This window comes from Staurois parvus, unplaced genomic scaffold, assembly GCF_062004578.1.
Source record: "Staurois parvus isolate SC_StPar_1 unplaced genomic scaffold, SC_StPar_1.0 ptg001133l, whole genome shotgun sequence".
Lineage (NCBI taxonomy): Eukaryota > Metazoa > Chordata > Amphibia > Anura > Ranidae > Staurois > Staurois parvus.
Window position 1 is genome coordinate 3828019 of NW_028318929.1, and position 9159 is coordinate 3837177.

At 43.2% G+C, this 9159-nt stretch overlaps 1 protein-coding gene across 2 annotated transcripts in view; it reads right to left on the bottom strand.

Annotated features, from left to right (window-relative positions):
• Positions 1-1184, bottom strand: part of CUNH6orf47 (chromosome unknown C6orf47 homolog) — a 31741-nt gene extending 30557 nt beyond the window's left edge. The window contains exon 1 of one of the 2 annotated variants that reach the window (XM_089659138.1): positions 750-1184. The gene's annotated coding sequence lies outside the window, so the exon portion shown is untranslated. Of the gene's footprint in view, positions 1-643 lie in introns of both variants that reach the window. The other variant, XM_089659137.1, reaches the window with a different exon arrangement.
• Positions 1185-9159: the final 7975 nt, after the last annotated feature.

The following is a 9159-nucleotide window of genomic DNA, read 5'->3' on the forward strand; positions in this document are numbered from 1 at the left end:
TCCCCACTGTCAGAATACATAGATCAGAGCCAGGGGCGGACTGACAACTCATGGGGCCCCCGGGCAATAGGGGATCATGGGGCCCTAGTGCCCTTGCCCACACTCAAAAAAGCCTATAAAAAAAAAGGAACCAGGGGCATTTCATGGGGCCCCCTACAGACCCCGGGCCCTTGGGCAGTGCCCAAGTTTCCAAATGGTCAGTCCGCCCCTGATCAGAGCTGCAGCCACTGATTGAGTGGCTTTTAACCAACAGGGTGGTTGAACAGATAATGATCATTACATTGACTTCTGTTTAACTGCAATGGCCACACATGGATTGAAGTTTTACCAGTCCCTGATGAACCAGATGAATTTCGATTAATCTATGGTCATGTTAAGGGGGGCATTTTTCCTATTAACCCCTGATGGACCCATCTCAAGGACCTGAAAATTATTTCAAAGGTTCCTCCAGGGTAAAAAGGTTGAGAAAGGCTGATGGTGAATCATATCAACTAGTCATCTCAATTTGTACTATTATTTTCACATTAAGTAAATTGTCCTACGCTCAGTTTCTATTTTCTAGTTCCGACATCACTGTTTTTTTCTTTTTTTCATGATCTGTGTGTCTAATAACACATGCACCATGTTTCCCTATACTACTCACCGTGTCTGGTCTTTAACCCTTCTCGGGGAGGGAGACCTTTTCCTTTTTCCTCGTACCTTTCGACAAAACACACTTGAATCTTTGGGGTGTCGTTGACCCTTCTCACCTTCAGAGCATTTTTATTCCTTCTTTCCTCCACTTTTAACCTTCTCACTCTTCTTCTTTCGGTTTCATCCACAGTCAGCAATCACTTGCTTGGATCCTTAATTTGGTAGATCCGTCTCTCCGAAAAGTTATGGCTCAGTTCCTTCGTCTTGAAGTCTTTGCAGTCCTTGGGCTCTTTCATTCCATTTTGGTCACATAGTGGACTTGGTTGAAACATAGACACATGTTCATTAACTTCAGCCTTTGCTTCTACCCACAGGATTTGAGATTCCCAGAACCGTTGTTACCCCAATTTTCCATTGAACTTTTGTTTCCCTCTCTGCTTCCTTTCCTCCAGGTGGGAGGTAGCATGAAAGGTGCTTTCAGAGCTGATAGGTGCGGCCTGCCTTCCTCTCTCTGTGTCTCCCCCCTCCTTCCTAGGCTCTATCTGCCTCATAGCCGGAATTCCAAAAAGGGTGCAGCTGCTACGGAGAGCCATTTAGGACAACCTCTCCGTCTCTAGACAATGGGGTTTTGTGTATCTCCACTGACCATTCCAGTTTTACATCTCTGCCATAGTACACATGGGAAGGAGCACACAGTTAACTGACCATAATCTAAAATTAGGAAATTCTCTAAATTCTTTGATAACAGGAACAATTGAGTACTGTCTGTGATACTTTTCTAATCTGCACTAATGCAGGCCATAGACGGCTCGAAAACCGGACGTTTTTTCGTCCGATAAACGAAACATCGGTCGGTCGTTAAACCGACATAACCACCAATTATTATAAAAATCGGCCTACCAAGTCATAAAGTTCACCCCATATAACAGGCAAAACTTCTGTTCCTTCCAGGTCACGGCTCATGCGCATATTTTTTTCGTAAAAACGATTGTATGATTTGACCATCATTGACGCAAAAATCGGTCGTTTTCCACGAATTTTCCAACATGACCGATAATCCAAAAGTGGAAAAAATTTGAAAACCGGCCAACGAATTAACCCACTAATCGGTGAAAATCGGCTGATTAATCTTTCGGATGAAAAATTGGCTGATTTTTCGAACCGTCTATGGCCAGCATAACATACTATTTTTCAGGACAAGCGTTCAGGGTGTACCCCCTTCTTCAAGGTCCAAGCACTTCTAATATTAGTAGTGCCAAGACCTTGAAGAAGGAGGTACACCCTAAAAGCCTGTCCTGAAAAATTGCACTAACATACTATTTTTCAGGACAAGCTTTCAGGGTGTACCCCCTTCTTCAAGGTCCGAGCACTTCCAATATTAGTAGTGCCAAGACCTTGCACTAACATACTATTTTTCAGGACAAGCTTTCGGGGTGTACCCCCTTCTTCAAGGTCCGAGCACTTCCAATATTAGTACTGCTTGGACCTTGAAGAAGGGGGTACACCTTAAAAGCATGTCCTGAAAAATTACACTAACATACTATTTTTCAGGACAAGCTTTTGGGGTGTACCCCCTTCTTCAAGGTCCGAGCACTTCCAATATTCGTACTGCTTGGACCTTGAAGAAGGAGGTAAACCCTAAAAGCCTGTCCTGAAAAACTGCACTAACATAACATACCATTTTTCAGGACAAGCTTTTGGGGTGTACCACCTTCTTCAAGGTCTGAGCACTTCCAATATTAGTACTATTTGGACCTTGAAGAAGAAGGTACACCTTAAAAGCCTGTCCTGAAAAACTGCACTAACATACTATTTTTCAGGACAAGCTTTCGGGGTGTACCCCCTTCTTCAAGGTCCGAGCACTTCCAATATTTCTACTGCTTGGACCTTGAAGAAGGAGGTAAACCCTAAAAGCCTGTCCTGAAAAACTGCACTAACATACTATTTTTCAGGACACGCTTTCGGGGGTGTACCCCCTTCTTAAAGGTCCAAGCACTTACAATATTCATACTGCTTGGACCTTGAAGAAGGAGGAACACCCTGAAAGCCTGTCCTGAAAAATTGTATGTTAGTGCAAATAAAAAAGTATCAGACAACACTCAATTGTTTCTGTTGCAAGTACACTAATATGGCTACAATCATCTCATAACAGGATCAGTTACGTTGATGGAAATCACCAGGACAGCATGCAAACCGCTTCCTCTAAAACTCAAAATAAAAACAATTTTTTTTTACTGCATTTGGAGAAAGCTGAAATAATGGAGCAATACATTTTTACTGTAAGAAATTATGGTGCATTTATATACTACTATAAATGCCGCACAGAATGTAGGACATGTAGTCATCGATAAAGAGTAACTCCACTTTTGTTGGGAAAAAACACCCCCAAAACATTCCCCTCTGGGTGATCTATGTACATTGCACGGATTGTAACAGACTTTGTTGCAGATTCCTACTTTTTGTTAATCTGTATAAATGGCTGATTGTTTGTCCATGTGACAAATGAAATGTGAATGGGATTGATTTTATAATTATCAATCAGCTGCTGCACTTGCAGGGTTCTAATGAGGAAAGTGGCAGGGTCTGCATCCTTTTAGATGTGATTTGCATTTGGGAGTATCTCACCAAAAATGACATTTTTGTTCCAGGGGATGCACAAAATCTGACATGTATCTTACTGCACACTTCTTGAAAAATCAGTAAGCCGATCACACAAGTAGAAAATGACATTTCTGGAGGGCAGCCTGTACACCACCACAGATGGTTTACAGAACGCCTCCAGGACGCCAGATTGCATTGCATTTTATTGGAAATTACAGCACTGCAGATAGAAAAGGAAGGGTCATTTTTAATAACATGCAACTACAACAGTGTTTCTCAACCTTTTTCTGTCAAGGCACCCTCTACAATTATGGACAGTTTTGAGGCACCCCATTCTAAAATGTAAAATAATATTTTTATAGTTTTACCTAACGCAGCAACACCCATACATGTAGGACACCCAACGTTAGAGGTGATTTATTCTTCCAAAGCAAATACACTTTTGCACACTGGTACTGACTAGTATTGCAACCTTTCTCTTCTCCCTCAGTTTTTCTCCATTACTGAGCTAATGTGACCCCGGCATTGATGGAGAGGGGCGGGGGAGGGTCAAACTAGGATGCTGTGCAGGCAACCAACATCCTCCTTATCAATTGGTGATGTCATTGGTTGTCAGGATGCCGGCAGCTAAAAGGTTCTAATGGTGCAGAATGAAAACCTGTGGCTTTGTGTAACTAAAAGGCAGGATTGTTCCACCCACTGGCTTGTACAGTGGGGCAAAAAAGTATTTAGTCAGCCACCAATTGTGCAAGTTCTCCCACTTAAAAAGATGAGAGAGGCCTGCAATTGGCATCATAGGTAGACCTCAACTATGAGAGACAAAATGAGAAAAAAAATCCAGACAATCACATTGGCTGATTTGGAAAGAATTTATTTGCAAATTATGGTGGAAAATAAGTATTTGGTCAATATGAAAAGTTCATCTCAATACTTTGTTATATATCCTTTGTTGGCAATGACAGAGGTCAAACGTTTCCTGTAAGTCTTCACAAGGTTGGCACACACTGTTGCTGGTATGTTGGCCCATTCCTCCATGCAGATCTCCTCTAGAGCAGTGATGTTTTGGGGCTGTCGCTGGGCAACACAGACTTTCAACTCCCTCCAAAGGTTTTCTATGGGGTTGAGATCTGGAGACTGGCTAGGCCACTCCAGGACCTTGAAATGCTTCTTACAAAGCCACTCCTTCGTTGCCCGGGCGGTATGTTTTGGATCATTGTCATGTTGGAAGACCCAGACACGTTTCATCTGCAATGCCCTTGCTGATGGAAGGAGGTTTGCACTCAAAATCTCACAATACATGGCCCCATTCATTCTGTCCTGTACACGGATCAGTCGTCCTGGTCCCTTTGCGGAGAAACAGCCCCAAAGCATGATGTTGCCACCCCCATGCTTCACAGTAGGTATGGTGTTCTTTAGATGCAACTCAGCATTTTCTCTCCTCCAAACACGACGAGTTGTGTTTCTACCAAACAATTCTATTTTGGTTTCATCTGACCATATGACATTCTCCCAATCCTCTTCTGGATCATCCAAATGCTCTCTAGCAAACTTCAGACGGGCCCGGACATGTACTGGCTTAAGCAGGGGGACACGTCTGGCACTACAGGATCTGAGTCCCTGGCGGCGTAGTGTGTTACTGATGGTAGCCTTTGTTACGTTGGTCCCAGCTCTCTGCAGGTCATTCATTAGGTCCCCCCCCCCCGTGTGGTCCTGGGATTTTTGCTTACCGTTCTTGTGATCAATTTGACCCCACGAGGTGAGATCTTGCGTGGAGCCCCAGATCGAGGGAGATTATCAGTGGTCTTGTATGTCTTCCATTTTCTAATTATTGCTCCCACAGTTGATTTATTCACACCAAGCTGCTTGCCTATTGCAGATTCAGTCTTCCCAGCCTGGTGCAGGTCTAAAATTTTGTTTCTGGTGTCCTTCGACAGCTCTTTGGTCTTTACCACAGTGGAGTTTGGAGTGTGACTGTTTGAGGTTGTGGACAGGTGTCTTTTATACTGATAACAAGTTCAAACAGGTGCCATTGATACAGGTAATGAGTGCAGGACAGAGGAGCCTCTTAAAGAAGAAGGTACAGGTCTGTGAGAGACAGAAATCTTGCTTGTTTGTAGGTGACCAAATACTTATTTTCCACCATAATTTGCAAATAAATTCTTTCCAAATCAGCCAATGTGATTGTCTGGATTTTTTTTTCTCATTTTGTCTCTCATAGTTGAGGTCTACCTATGATGCCAATTACAGGCCTCTCTCATCTTTTTAAGTGGGAGAACTTGCACAATTGGTGGCTGACTAAATACTTTTTTGCCCCACTGTATACACATTTTGGGCAATTTTTAGACATTTTGCCAAGGCACCCCTGAAGAAACCTCAAGGCACCCTGATTGAAAAAGGCTGAACTACAATAGGACTTGTGTAGTAATTGTATATGCTATTTTTGTACCAACAAAAGTGGAATGACCTTTTAACCACTTAAGGATCGCCCTATAGCAGATATATAATAAAATAACGTGATTTTTTATTTCCGGGTAGGGGGCGTGGATGTCAATCACCGAGTCCCGGACAGTAATTACCGAGCATCTCCGATGGGGAGGAAGATTGTTTACAGTCTTCCTCCCTGTCAGCTCGGGCACACTGCTTTGGATGGCTGTGCACAGAACAGCCATCCCAATCAGTGTGCTTACAGTGAAGAACACCCCCGCCCCCTAGTAAAACACTCCCCGCACATAGTTAACCCTTTGATCGCCCTCACATTAACCCCTTCCTGCCCAGTGCCATTAGTACAGTGTCAGTGCTGTTTTTTTAGCACTGATCGCTGTATTGGTGTCACTGGGGATGTCAGTGACACCAAGTTAGTTCCCCCCCAGTGTCAGAATGTCCGCTGCAGTCCCGCTAAAAGTCGCTGATCACTTCCATTACTAGTAGGAAAAAAAAAATCCCATTATCTATACCGCCATTTGTAAACGCTATAACATTCACATAAGCCAATTAATTTACACATATTGGGATTTTTTTTGGAATGCAGAATATATTTTGGCCTAAATTTATGATAAAATTTTATTTTTTGAATTTTTTTACTGGACATGTTTACTAGCAAAAAGTCCAAAATATTGTTTTATTCTCAAAATTGTTGGTTTATTTTGTTTATGGCACAGAAAATAAAAAAACGCACAGGAGATCAAATACCACCAAGAGAAAGCTCAATTTGTGGGAAAAAAAGGACATAAATTTCATTTGGGTGTAGTGTTACATGACTGCGCAATTGTCAGTTAAAGTAACGCAGCGCCATAACGTAAAAAATGGCCTGGTCATGAAGGGGGTAAGTTCTCAGGAGGGCAAGTGATTAAAGTGACCTTGTCAGCACAGGGGCACTATCTGGCACCATCTACACATGTGTGTTGTAGCAACGTGTACTAAAGTGCTCACAATGCATCTGCACCATGCAGTTCATTGGTCATGACACCCCAACGCCTTGCACAGTAGAACCCAATGCACCGCAGTGCACATATCGGGCGTTGTGGTGCTCTGCATTTTGAAAAAAGGGTAATTTATGTTTTTTTCATTTGTTGTGCTATGTTTACAGTTTATTGATAATGAATTGACTGTCAACGCAAAGCACGATATAAATGCATTGCAGCAATGGAACGTGTTAGTGTGAATGGGCACTTTAAGTCAGAAGTCTCCAACCCCCAGACCGGTACAAGTCCGTGGCCCATTAGTAACAGCAGGAGGTAACCATGGTCCACACCCAGACCACAGACACGCCACTTGGTACCCTGTGTCCTCTCTCGGGTCTATTACCTAGTTGGAGCTGTAGATCTGGACAGAGAGAAGTAGTCTTTTCATACTAACAAGTGGGTAATCACCCTCTTATTAACAAAAGTTGGGAAGTTGGGCAGCTCCCACCCCCTGCCCTGCTGATAGGATGACATTGGCAGCGGGTGAAAGACCCGCGAGAGGACACAAAGGTTGATATATGCCTCTGCCCTGCTAAGAGTAGGACTGTGCTGGGGAGGAAGAGATTGAAAGGGGGACATAGCTACACATAGGCGTTTTACAATGCTTTTGCTGAGCTTTCTAAGCATTTTTATAGGACACGTGACTTAAAAACTGCACCAAAAATACTTTTCAGGTGTTTTCCAATGATTTCAATTGGAAGAGGCATTTCTGGTGCGTTTTTTTTTTTAACTCACCAAACATGCCCCAAAGATGCTGCAGTTTTTACACCGCACTGCAAGCGCAACACCTCAGTGTGAAACCATACATAGATATACATTCACATACATAAGAAAGCATTTTTCTTGAGCTTTTCAGGCTTTTTTTTTTTTTTTTTAAACACAAAAACACTTCAAAAACTCCTCAGTGTGAAAGTAGCCTTAGTCTGCCTGAAAAAAGTCTATCTAGCTCAGCCATAAAAGGGAAGAAAACCTTTTTTTTATCCTATACTCACAGTTGATCCAGAGGAAGGCAAAAAACCTCACCAAACCATGATCCCATTTGCTCCTGCAGGGAAAACAAATTCCTTCCTGATCCCCCGAGAGGCAATCGGATATTCCCTGGATCAACTTTCCTATAAATGTTAGTATCCAGTTATATTCTGTGTATCCAAGAAAGAATCCAGGCCTTTTTTAAAGCAATCCACTGAGCTGGCCAGAACCAACTCTTGAGGGAGTCTATTCCACATTTTCACAGCTCTTAGGCTATGTTCACACTAGCGTTGTGTGCAGGCAGCAGAGAGGCGTTTGGGAAGCGTTTTTACCGCTTCCCAAACACCTCTGCCAATTCTGCACATTACAGCACATAGTGCTGTTCTAACGGGAGCGTTTGCGTCGCGGCAAAACGGACGCCTCTGGTCGAGTCAGGAGGCGTTGAAGCCTCCTATTCTAGTCTATGGTGCGGTTGCGACGCGGTTGCGGGGCGTTTGTGGAGCGGTAACACCATTCAAACTGCATTTTTTTAACACTCGGAAAACGCCTAGCAACCACCGCTAAACCGTGCATGGGGCGTTTGCGGAGCGTTTGCCGAGCGTTAAAAAACGATCCGCAAACGCCGGACCAACACTTGCCAAATGCTATAGGGGCGTTTGGCAAGCGTTGGTAAAACAGCCAAGTGTGAAAGAGCCCTTAGTCCTCATGCACACTGAACATTTTTACAGTGAACATTTCCACTTAGGGGTGTACTCACTTTTGTTGCCAGCGGTTTAGCCATTAATGGCTGTGTGTTGAGTTATTTTGAGGGGACAGCAAATTTACATGTTATACAAGCTGTACACTCACCACGTCACATTGTAGCAAAGTGTCATTTCTTCAGTGTTGTCACATGAAAAGATAGAATACAATAAAATATGTGCAAAAATGTAAAAATGTGAGGGGTGTACTCACTGCTGTGTATATTACACATACATACATACACAATTTTCCATAGCCCTGCCACCCTGTAGTAGTACTTCTGCTACACAGCAGAGGGCAAGTGGTTAATACCAGAGAAGCTTTTGCTCGCTTTAGAAGCCGCAGCTTGGCATTGCTGCCATTATTAAGCTTGTGATCTACCAGAACTCCCAGATCCTTCCCCACCATTGATTCCCCCAGTTGTACCCCCCTAGTATGTATGATGCATGCATATTCTTAGCCCCCAAGTGCAGAACCTTACATTTATCAACATTAAACCTCTTTTGCCACATAGTTGCCCAATTACACAGAGCATTGAGGTCGGCTTGTAAGTTGGAGACATCCTGTAAGGACGTTATTCCACTGCACAGCTTGGTGTCATCTGCAAAGACTGAAATGGGATATTTAATCTCAGACCCTATATTGTTTATAAATATATTAAAAAGTAAGGGTCCCAACACTGAACCTTGGGGTACACCACTGATGACCCCAGACCATTCAGAGTATGAATCATTAACGACTACTCTCTGAATAC